Source organism: Triticum aestivum, chromosome 2A (assembly GCF_018294505.1).
Source record: "Triticum aestivum cultivar Chinese Spring chromosome 2A, IWGSC CS RefSeq v2.1, whole genome shotgun sequence".
NCBI lineage: Eukaryota > Viridiplantae > Streptophyta > Magnoliopsida > Poales > Poaceae > Triticum > Triticum aestivum.
The window spans coordinates 15,131,572-15,142,301 of NC_057797.1; the positions used below are offsets into that span (position 1 = coordinate 15,131,572).

At 42.8% G+C, this 10,730-nt stretch overlaps 1 pseudogene; it reads right to left on the reverse strand.

Moving 5' to 3' along the window:
• The window catches only part of LOC123186996 (disease resistance protein RGA5-like), a 14,559-nt pseudogene that overhangs the window by 2,264 nt on the left and 1,565 nt on the right, over positions 1-10,730 (reverse strand).

The following is a 10,730-nucleotide window of genomic DNA, read 5'->3' on the forward strand; positions in this document are numbered from 1 at the left end:
GCTCGGAAAATAGTGAGTTTTTTTTTGTAATTTTCCTAATTTTTTTCTTGTTTTTGTTTTTTTTTCTTTATGCCAAGAAAGATAGCAAGTGCCGTTGATCCATGTCGCCGTCGGCCAGATTCCAGACGCACCGCAATTCTCCAGTAAATAATGACAGAACCTACAAAAGGACACATCCCAAAGGATAAGCATGGCTTTATGAATAACAGAGAGAAAAAAATATTTGCATGTGGCACGTATATATACATAGTATGGGATCTTTAGATGGGTTCTTTTTCTAAGGGCAGTGATCTGCGCCGGTGCGCCGGCCCAACAGTTGGGCCGGTCGAGCCCAGGCCGTCCGATGCACTGCCTCCCAACCGTCAGATCGAGCCCCTTCCGCATCGTCGTCTACCTTCCGCGTCAGATCGAGGAACGGGCAAGCGCCGCGGGCCAACCCACACCCAGCCATGGGCATCTACCTCGTCGTCAACCCCGTCGCCGTTCGCCACTCGCCCTCGCCGTCGTCGTCGCCGTCGCCGCTCGCCGTCGCTGTCGCCGCTCGCCGGTTGGAGCACAAGTGCCCCATGGCCTCGCCCCTCTTATGCAGCAAAAAAATGGACCCAGCAAACAAAAATTCGACCCTGCCGGTCCCTGGAGTTCGTCGCCGTTGCAGCTCCGCCGGGATGCCACCGCAGTAGTCAGTTGCATCAATGGTGAGTTGCCGATTCGAGCTTTTTGTCGCGGTCTCTAGTTGAAGCTTTTCAGAAATACGGTTGAAGCTTTTCAAAATTACGGTTGAAGCTTTTCAGAAATACGGTTGAAGCTTTTTGTCGCGGTCTCTGGTTGAAGCTTTTCAGAAATACGGTTGAAGCTTTTCATGTCAACAATTGCAACTTTTTTCGTTGTGTACTCGTGAGTGTGAAGCTTTCTATATAGTTGGTTGAAGCTTTGTATAAAGCGGGTTGAAGCTTTTCAATTCACGGTTGAAGCTTTCCAAGCCGACGGTTGTATCTTTTTTTTTCTTTCGTAGTGTTCGCATGAAACTTATCTATTTGGTCGGTTGAAGCTTTTTCAAATACAGTTTGAAGCTTTCGCATGAACGGTTGTAGCTTTTTCAGTTTGTATGGGTGGTCTGTTGAAACTTTGGCAAACTACGATCGAAGCTTTCGTATGAACGATTGTAACTTTTTTCAGTCGTGGTATCCAGTTGAAGCTTTATATACGAGCGGTTGAAGCTTTTGAATCAATCGGTTGCAACTTTTTGGGTCATCGGTTGTAACATTGGTGCAGGCGCCGCCGAGCTTGTAGCATCTCCGGTGGGTGGTTCCAGAACGTGTACAGCTGCTCGCGGATGGCATATCCATGGCGGCTTCCAACTCAGGCTCGCCGGGGAGGGGGGAACTTGTATTGGGGGGGAGGGGGAGGGGGGCGCGGCAGCGGAGAAGTGGGCAAGGGCGCTGAGTTTGGAGGTAGGGACCTGCACGGGATTAGGGCTGACCGGCGGCGGGGTCCGAGGGAGGAAGAAGAGGGCCAGCAGCACGCTAGGCTGAGAGAGAAGGACGGGATCGGGAGGAAGAAGAAAAAGGTAGAAGATAAGGTGGGCCAGGGTGATGTGCGAGGCGTACGATGGGGGGCTCATTGCGTGGCTCGCGAGCGACCGGCCGAATCGTTCGGCCGGCGCACCACGCTAAAACGTTTCCCTTTTTCTAACGGGAAAACAAACTGTATGTGACAAACCTGCACGCAGGTTCTTCACAGCCACTCGCCGTCGTCACTGTATATATCTTGGGAAGAAGAAAGGAAGAAAGAGGGAGTAAAGGTTGATCAGTATATGAAGACGAGCATTAATAAGGAAAATAAGGAAAGACAAGCATCACCGTCACTCTTTAGTTACGTACCTTCTACGTTGACGTCATAGCCGGGGCTGTTAGGATGGGCACGGAGTGTAGTCACCAGCGCAGACGTCGCTTTATTGGCGTCCTCCTCTCGCAGTAGGGAAGTGCAGAATACGACATTGACACTCCGAAGCGAAGGCAGGTTCCCGATGCCGGTGTCAAACCAATCACCGCCGTTGTTGCCATCTACTTCCTCTTTTGCCACGGACAGACCGGTATGGAGCGCAATCCGTTCCACCTTGGGCAAAGCTCCTGGCTGGAACACGACTTGGCCCGGCGAACTGGACCACAAGTAGAACAGTGTCAGACAACGGAACCCATCTGCTTCGACCAGTAGAGGCCCCTGGCGGAGGCACTCCAGTAAGAGAATCTGAAGAGCCGGCAACCTTCCAAGCAGTCTCAGATCCACCTGTCGCACCTCCGTCAGGCCAATTTCTAACCATGAGAGCTGCGACATCTGCGAGGGGTTCTCTCTTATCCATGCTGGCAGCCTAGAGAATCTACATACTCTGCCACCACGTGACTTCAATTCCCGGAGGCCTTGAGGGGGAACCCACTTTTCCCCCAAGAGATCCATCATTTTATATCTACCATCAATACTAATGGTTACACTTTGGAGGTTGGACATTTCCCCTAGTGACTTCACAAAAGCTTCCTCCAACTCCAAGCTCATATGCTCAAACTCAATTTTAAACTTCCTCATTCTTTTCATGTTGCCCATCTCTTTCACAATGCTTAGAGAGTCGCCAAGGATAGAACTCAACTCTTCCATTGCTGTCAGGCTTCCAATCCCACCTGGAAGCCGAGTACATCTTTCCTTATAAAGTAGGCACATCAATCTTCTTAGTTTAGTAACACTTGATGGCAGTTTTCTAATACGCCAGTTTCCTGTCACATCCAGCACCTGCAAAAACTGCAACTTTCCAACCTCTTCCGGGAGCTCACAAAGTCCTGTATCAGATAGGCCTAGGTACCTCAGGTGAACTAAACTCCACAACCCCTGAAGATTATGATCAACAAGTGCACATGTACTCAAATCCAATACACGTAAAACAACAAAGCTTGAGAGACGAGGCATCAGACCAATAGCAGGTTCAAATGTTGCAATGGACCTAACTTGTAGCATACTCACAGATTCAAGAGGTGCGTCTTGATGTTCTTCTTTGATAATTTTTTGAAGGGACAGCCTGCGGACATTGCCTTGAGATGACATGCTACCATTCAATACACTAACAAAGTTCTCTTCCCTTGACAATTGACAAATCAGATCCAGCACACTGTCATGTACACGGCAGGCATCTACATTGCCAAAAAAATCGTATACCGGCTGGAGAAGGCTTCTGTTCACAAGCTCATTGAAGTAATTTTCTCCAATCTCAAAGAGACTAGATCATATTGTTTCAGATTGGATAAAACCCTCGGCAATCCACATCCATATCAACTGATCTTTCATGATCTTGTGATCCTCCGGAAACATACTTAGATATATCAAGCATGTCTTCAGAGGGCAAGGCAGGTCATAATAGCTGAACGATAGTATCCTCAACATCTCGTCCACGGTAGGGTCTGCGGTAAGTCCACGCCCAATAGACTCGAGCAAAACATGCCACTCATCATGTGAATTTACTTTCTGTTCACTAGCCAAAACACCAGCTATTGTAATGATGGCTAATGGCACACCACCACATTTCTTCAATATATCTCTAGATACCTCTTCAAATTCATGAGGACACCCACTCTCATGAGAAAATATCCTACTATAGAAGAGCCTTCTAGAATCATCATCACTAAGTGGTTGCATTTGATAGATTGAATCATTGGTGGATGAGCAGCACCGTTTAGCTACACTGGCTATACGGGTTGTTGTGATTAACCGACTGCCATTATTGCTATTAGAGAATGCCAAATTGATAATTTTCCATAGCTTTTCATCCCATATATCATCAATTACAATGAGATACCTATATCAATTACGAGATCATTAATGGTAAGCCTAAGAGGGCAGAGTTAAAGATAATCTAACATTATAAACCAGAGATAAGAGTTGTGAAGAAACAATTAAGAGTAATCAAGATGCAATGGACAAAAAGACAAGGCAAAGGCTACAATTGCTAGATTAACAATCATGTTTCAATAAAGGTACATTTAAGTTCACATTTTTTTCTAGCTATTTGAGTCGGAGAGAGCCTATTTCTTCATGACTAAAAATTGTACACATTTTCTAATATCACAACCATGATATTATAGATCCTGGACCAGTGTGGTTGTAGTATATCATCCTACGAGTTATTTGCATCAATATGTAGAAGCTCCGTAGGTTGTATGAAATGGATGCGGGTATAACTACATCCTACATTATGCCATGTCTCATATACATCCATGTGGTATCACGTATAATACCTTATTATTCTAAGTATCATCATGTACTATTTCTACTTCTAGAATACCAGAAAGCGAACAATGTACATTAAATTTTTGCAAGTGATACCATATATAGTTTTAGCATATTTTTAACTTCCTTGATATTTATGAATAAGAAAGTAGTGTGAACAAATTTCAAACCGGAAAGTCGAAACAGACTTTCGCCTTGCTTTATTAGAGCAAAAAATCAAACAGATTACACGACCCAACAATAGAAGATGGTGAGGTAGCCCTCATACAATGTCTATCTCAAGAGAAACGGATCACGCAGACCATATTGCGGCTACGCAATCGAAAGAGAACGTAGAAGAACTGAAAACAACGACGCGCTATGCCCTATAGCACCTAAGCTCCGCGACAACGCCCTCGGGAGGGAGTACGACCCTAAGCGTCACCACTGCCGAGTCCAAAACGAACAAGGTTCTTCACACGGAACCTGGACATAGAGAGGGAACCACGATGCCGTCTTCAAGATGAGAACGGCACCCGCAAGCGTCACCGTCGTCCGCGACAAAGCGCGGAGCTTTCGCTCGGCAGTTCCCCGGTGACACCATGATGTCTCCAGGACAAGTGTGACAAGTCCAGATCCCCAGGTCCAGATCGGACCGACGCCATTGCCGGTGACAGGGAGTGCGCCCAAGCCACCGGACCTACACCTCTTGCCACCCACACGACCAAGAGGGAAAAGCCACCATCACCGCCATGGTGCCCGCCGGATAGCCAACCATGCGGACCGCCACCCAAAGCCCCCGCCCTGACATCCGAGACCCCACTGATCTTCCAATTCACGATGCACCAAGAATGGAAGGAAGAGTAAAAGACGGCTCCTTTCACTCCAAGCACAACATCAGACATGGAAGATGGGTCACTGCCTCCATGGTAGGCGAAGCCCACAATCGCGTTCCCAGCAAGTCATGGTGGACCGTGGGAGACGCAACTCCGCGACTACCGATGACCGTCCCAGTGGACCAAGAAAGGAAGGTTGCACCACACCGGCACCCCTCCACTAAACGATCATGTCTCAGTACACTAAGGTACAAATTACAAACACACACACATGTCTCAGCTGCTGGAAGGGCAAGCAGATGTCATATGGAGGTCGGCTAGTTTTGATTAACTCAGTATTGACTAGCATGCCAATGTTTTTACTTTTGTTCTTCAAAATTCCAAAAGGGGTCCGAAAGCGACTTGATTTCTTTAGATCTCGTTTCTTTTGGCAGTCTGATGAGGCCAAGAGGAAATACCGTCTCGCGCGATGGGATATCCTTTGTCGACCTAAAGACCAAGGGGGCCTCGTTATTGAGAACTTGAAAATTAAGAATAAATGTCTTATGAGCAAATGGTTGTACAGGTTAGAGACAGAGCCGGAGGGCATGTGGTCTCAAATCCTGCGCAATAAGTATTTGCACTCAAAAACGCTAGCCCAGGTTACCATCAGACCGACTGATTCGCCATTCTGGAAGGGACTTATGAGAACGAAGGATATGTTCTTTCGTAGGGTCAAATTCTTGGTTGGCAACGGGATGTCAACAAGATTTTGGGAGGATACGTGGTTAGGAGAGACGCCTCTGGCCTTACAATATCCCACCCTCTACAATATTGTGCAACGTAAGGAGGATTACGCAGGTATCATCCTTCAAACTATTCCCTTGAACATCCAGTTCAGACGTACGTTAGTGGGTGAGAGATGGACAGCCTGGATGCACTTGGTTCGGAGATTGACTGAAGTTTGACTCTCCGACATGCCGGACTCAACACAATGGAAGTTAACTAAAAATGGGATATTACGGTGAAATCTTTTTATACGGATCTGACTAATTCTGGCCCCCTCTCAAGGTCACTACATATATGAAAGGTTAAGGTTCCTTTGCGGATTAAAATTTTTATGTGGTTTGTCCATAAGCAAGTAATACTCACAAAGGACAACTTACTTAAGAGGCGATGAGTAGGCAATTCGCGGTGTTGTTTTTGTGCTCAGGATGAGACAATACAACATTTATTCCTTGAATGCCCACTTGCCAAGTTACTTTGGAGAATGATTCATATAGCTTTTAATATCAATCCTCCAGTAGATATTGCGTCTTTGTGGTTAGCTGGGGTTGAACATATCACGGCAGCTCGTATTCGGATTGGAATATGTGCGGTATTATGGGCTATATGGAACTGCAGAAATGATATGACTTTTACTTAACTTTTTTGTAGGTTATCTTTAGAGCTAAATGGAGGGAGTAACAGACAACACAACTTAACTTTTTTGTAGGTTATCTTTAGAGCTACAGGGAAGAGTCGACGCCGTACCACGGCCACAAAGGCACTACGTAGGCTCGTGAGTCTCCTTTCCCTTGATTCAATCCATTTTTGAGGTAGAGCAGGCACCTCATCCCCATCAAAGAGCCAAAAACCGGATCTCCTCATCCCCATCAGAGAGCCAAAAACCGGATCTCCCCATCCCCATCAGATAGCCAAAAACCGGGTCTCCTCGGTGTTCGAGTGCGGCTGTGTGGGACGATGAAATTTGTTTCTATTTTCACATGAGAGAGCTTTGATCAATGATGAAAATGAGTTATTGCTCATTGATTCAGCCGAGGGGGGTTGTGACATGTGTTTTACTGGGTTGAAAGTGGTGTTGTTTCTTATGGCATTTCTGTTAGTTCAGTGTCTATTATGTGCAGTGTACGTGCTCTTCGTTATCATGAGGGATACTGGATCTTGTAGGTTGATTTTTTTTGGGGCTCAGTCATTGAATATACTAGCTATGTTCAGCACCAGGGCATTTGTATTTTTCTCAGGATGCTTGTGCTGAATATTTAATTATGACAGGCCCTAGGTAATTAATGTTTTTTCATGTACGTAGCCCTAGCTATTATGATCGGTCCATCAGTTTGTTTCTTCACTTTGGTTGTCAAAAAACAAAATTAGGTGGAGGTTAATAGGACTCAATGTGTCTAATTCAGACCATTGAATGATCAGTCATCAATTTGTTTATCTTCATTTTGGCTGCCATATAAACAAATTTTGGTGAAAGTTAATAGGATTCAATGTGTATAGTTCAGTGAATGTTTAGTCTTCCCTTTTTCAATATATTGCACAGTTTTTCTATTTTTCTATCATTTTTTAGTATTCATTGTTTAGTTCCTGAAGTTACTAGTACACGTACATATAAAAGAGCTTATTTTCATTGACATCATTGTTTAGTCCATCAGTCTTGAGAGTTTAGTTCTATATCAGTATTCAGGCCTTCTATGTTAAGTGTCAGTTATCATTCTTTCAGTTAGTCCCTAGTGCTTCGACCACACACACTAATTCATCAAGCACACCCACACTTTTCAGCCTTAGTAGTTCGTAGTATCTCTATGTATCAGTCATCAGTCTTGTTTTCAGTTGTTGTTAGTAATTCTTGTTTCTCAGTTTTCAAATCATTGTTTGTTTCTTGCTCAGTTATTGTCCAAGTTTAGTTCTGTTTTTCTTGTCCATTTTAAATCTCGTCTCAGCTCAGTTTTTCCTTTTGAGGTTTAGTTTTTCAGCTTGGGGTGTTATCAGTTCAATTCTCAGTCTTTGTCTCTAGTTATCAGTCTTTTCTCCGTCTCTTCTTCGGTCATTCTATGGTTGTTATCTTGAGCCTCATATCAATGTGGCGAGGGGAAGGAGTCATATTCAGTAATTCATCGGTCAATCAGTTTCAAAGTTCTTTCTGTTTATCTTTCAAAAAGAAAAGTTCTTTCTGTTTATTTTTCAGTCTATTCATTCAATCATCGGTTCATCAATTTTTTTGTTTCTTCAGTCTTCATCTCTTTTAGTTTCTTCACCAGTCTCTTTTTGTTCAGTCATTAGTCTCTTACTTCAGTCTTCACTCTTTCTTTCTCCATTTCTTTCTTTTTTGAGTTTTGCTTAGTCGAGCAGCCATTATCATGTCATGTTTACTCAGTTTTCAGTTTCTTTTCAGTAATTATTCTCTCAGCGTGCATCATATATTTTGATCTAGATTCTCATTTTCGATCACGGTTTTATATTCAGTTAGACTGACACATCTCTTTTTTCAAACATGAGCAAAGGGGAGCCTCAGGACTACTGTGTACAAGATCTAGAAGGCTAGCCTTATCCTCTTCAAGGAAGAATGGAAGGAGTTTCTCACGAGAAAGGAGCTGAAGGTTCGCACAGTTGTGCTAATCATTATCAAGACTAGCACGCATGACCACCCAAAGATGATAGTAGACGTCATTGTCATGTAAGGAGGTGGGTTGAGGTTTCTCGGATCATCTTGGTTTTTGGAGATCAGTCTCTCTGTTTTTATGTGTACCCCCTATCTTCTCTCTGTTGGTGGGTGTATGCATGCTGCTCCTTTTAATGTGAAAACTGGAATCTACAGTAAAACATATTTGTGTTTCCTGTAAGCTCTTTTTCCGTATTTATTTGCAGCTCCTATGTTTACTGATTTTATATTGCGCATATTAGTGTTTAGTTGCTGCTACATACCAGTGCCCGCGCAACTAGCTTAATTTTATCATCATTTTACAGTTTTGCAGATCGTGTGGGAGATGCACATGAGCAGTGTGACACTGATATCTTTCACCACACTTATTGTTTACAGAATGTTTGATGAACTGACCAGTCTGTTTATATAGGTTTTGCCTTTTGTCATCACAGTTTAGTAAGTTCTTGCAATTTTTGCGCATATAGCTTGGTTTGCTCTTAAGTCTTTTTTATCAGAAGGTTGCTTTCGCTTAGATTTTCAGTCCCATATATTAGGTATGTACAGTTTTGCTAGTGGACGCCAAAATATCTATCATGCATAGTAGCAGGTTTTAGTTGGCACTAGGTCATCAGACTAACATGAAACAGGGCCGCTGTTTCAAAGATACACCCAAACCTTTACCGAAAATATGTTTTGCAGCCACCATCAGCAAAAATTTCATCTGGTATCAGAGGTATACAGAGAGGCATGTGTGTGTGTGTGTGTGTGTGTGTGTGTGTGTTCTGAATTTCCTAACCAGATATGTTGCTCTATTTAGTTAGTTACTTCATTCTACAGTTTGAAAAACTATCTTTGTCTGTTAGTGCCAAACTGCTCATGTTCATCCATTCCTTTCAGGTCTTTTGCTCGAACTAATCTTCGTGTATTTTTTAAATTAAACCGTGTCAGTCTTCCATGGTTTTGTTTATAGTTGATCAGTTTCAGTCTTGTTTTCATGTACATGTGTTTTCTTATATCTAGAGCTTCCAAACAACCTGAATTACGAGAAATATTTCACGGGCCAAACAACGCCTAAATTGTTTTAGATAAGGAGGCTATGCCTTTTATAAAAAAAATATGGTCATAAGAGCCAGGGCACATGGACAACACATTTTCCATGTCACGTTACTGAAAGCTTTTTCATTAATGTGTCCACTTATTAGGTTTCCAGCCATTAGATTTTCGGTCTTGGGTCGTTATATTTTCAGTCTTCTTTTCTCTTCTTCTGTCAGTTTTATTAATGTGTCCACTTATTAGGTTTCCACTTATTAGGTTCACTTGTTATATTTTCAGTCTTCTTTTCTCTTCTTCTGTCAGTTTTATTCAGTCATTGTTGTTCAGGTTTCCTCTTATTTTCTTCATTTGTTCAAGTATAACTTTTTCTTGGTCTTCTTTTGCTTAGTTACTACTTCCTCCGTTCCTAAATATAAGTCTTTCTAGAGATTTCACCAAGTGACTACATACGGAGCAAAATGAGTGAATCTACACTCTAAAATATGTCTACATACATCCGTATGTTGCATTCTGTTTGAAATGTCTAAAAAGACTTATATTTAGGAACGGAGGGAGTATTAGTTATAGGCTATACTGAATCTGCCATGCTTAGTCATTCCTAGTTTCAGTTACTTGGAGATTAGATTTGGATTTGCTCTACCATGGATCATGTCTTTAGCTTGAACTGCGGAAACGTCTTATATTTGATACAGAGGAGTATCAATTAGTTTTCTTTCAGTGTTGTACTGACCTCTCATACTTTTCTGATTTGGGTGAATAAGGTAACATTTTCTCTTTTTTGGCATCATTGTCTTCACAGACATTTCAGATTTGGATGAATTACAGGAGACCCTCATATTATTTCTCGAGTGTTTTATCAGTATAAGCTAGCTACAATCTAGTTCTCAGTTTTAGTCTTTCATTCCTCTCTTTCTTCAGTTTCCTATATGTTCCTAGGTGAATTGTGAGTTTGTTATGTGTTACATTCCTTTCCTTTCTTTAGATTTGTCTATGATTTCAGTTTGTAATTTTTCAGATCTACTCCCTCCGTTCCTAAATACTTGTCTTTCTAGAGATTTCAACAAGTGACCACATACGAAGCAAAATGAATGAACCTACACTCTAAAATATGTCTACATACATCCGTATGTTGTAACCATTTGAGATGGCTAGAAAGACAAGTATTTGGGAACGGAGGGAGTAGGACA